Here is a 1654-nt window from a genome sequence, read left to right as displayed (position 1 = left end):
TTTGATTGATTTTTGTTGTTGTTGAGTTGGAGTCTCACTATCACCCAGGCTGGAGTGCCGTGGCACATTCACGGGCACCCGGGCATTGACCTACTGGACTCGGGTGATCCTTCCACCTCAACCTTCCAAGTAGCCAGAACTATAGGTGCATGCTATGGCGTCCGGCTAATTTTTTTTTTTTTAATCTATTGCTGAGACGAAGCCTCATCAAGTTGCCAGGGCTAGTCTCGAACCCACGGGCTCAGGCAATCCACTCGCCTCGACCTCCCAAAATGCTGGGATTACAGACTGAGCCACCAAGCCCGGCCTCGTAATTATTAAGTTAGACTGTCCCTCTTCCTTCCTTTTCCTAGGAATAGGTCAACAGACAATCACATACTAGTCAGAAAACAACACAAAATAACTAATCAGAGGTAAAAGCGGTCATTACACTTTTTATGTTTTATTTTTTATTTTGTTTGTTTTAAGATTAGGTATCTTTTTTCTCTAGTCTTTTTTTAGGCATGGATACTACTTTGATATATATATAATTTGGAAAGTGTAGTAATTAATACCTAAGGATTTTCCTTGATAAATAATCAGACTAACCTGAATCCTTTTCTACTACTGTACTTTGGGGTGTCTAATGGAGAGTTTGTACATTTTGCTTAAAAGTTTTGACTTTTTTTTTTTTTTTTTTTGAGTTGGAGTCTCACTCTGTCATCCAGACTGGAGTGCAGGGGCCGCTCCCGGCCACCGCAGCCTCGACCTGCTGGGCTCCGGCGATCCTTCCGCCTCAGCCTTCCAAGTAGCCGGAACTACAGGCTTGTGCTACCATGCCTGGCTGATTTTTTTTTTTTTTTCTAATTGTAGAGATGAGGTCTCGCTGCCCAGGCGGGTCTCGAACCCGCGGGCTCAGGCGATCCATTCACCTCAGTCTCCCAAAGGCGCAGGATTACAGGCTGAGCCACCGAGCCCGGCTGGATTTCTTTGTTTTTAAAGAAGAATAATATAAGGGAATCTATTTTTAAATATTCTTAGAAGAGTGATAATGGGAGTCCTGTTTTAACTTACCCCTATTTTCTATTTTAATTGAATTTTGAGTAGGTAACTCCATATAGTTTGTGTTTTTAAAAACGTATAAATACTTTTATATAATCCACTTCTAAATTTTTTTCCTTTTCTTTCTTTCTTTTTCTTTATTTTAAAAATATGGGGTATAATTCAGGGTTTGGTATACAAATGTTTGTTATGCTGGTACCCTTGTTGATGAGGTGTGCCCTCCTTCTGCTGGCAGTTTCCCTCAACTGCCAATCCCACCCCTCCATCCACCCACCCCCAGCATATTCCCACTACTGCCAATCCCTTTCTTATAGTATTATGATAATTGTTCGAAGTCTGCTTATGAGTGACAGTATGTGATGCTCTGTTCTTTGTTTCTGTGATAGATCACTGAATATAATATACTCTAAATCCATCCAAGTTGCTGAGAAGTCCATATGTTGTCCTTCTTTATGGCTGCATAATATTACATTGTGTATATGTACCATTTTTTTTTTTATTCAATCCAGTTTTGATGCGCAGCGTGGTTGGTTCCATGTTTTTGTTATTGTGAGAAGAGCTACAACAAACATGCATGTACAGGTATCTTTCTGGTAGATGACTTGAGTTCCTC

Source organism: Carlito syrichta, unplaced genomic scaffold (genome assembly GCF_000164805.1).
Source record: "Carlito syrichta isolate Samal-C Ts95f unplaced genomic scaffold, Tarsius_syrichta-2.0.1 Scaffold316480, whole genome shotgun sequence".
Lineage (NCBI taxonomy): Eukaryota > Metazoa > Chordata > Mammalia > Primates > Tarsiidae > Carlito > Carlito syrichta.
This window is presented reverse-complemented; position numbering follows the sequence as displayed.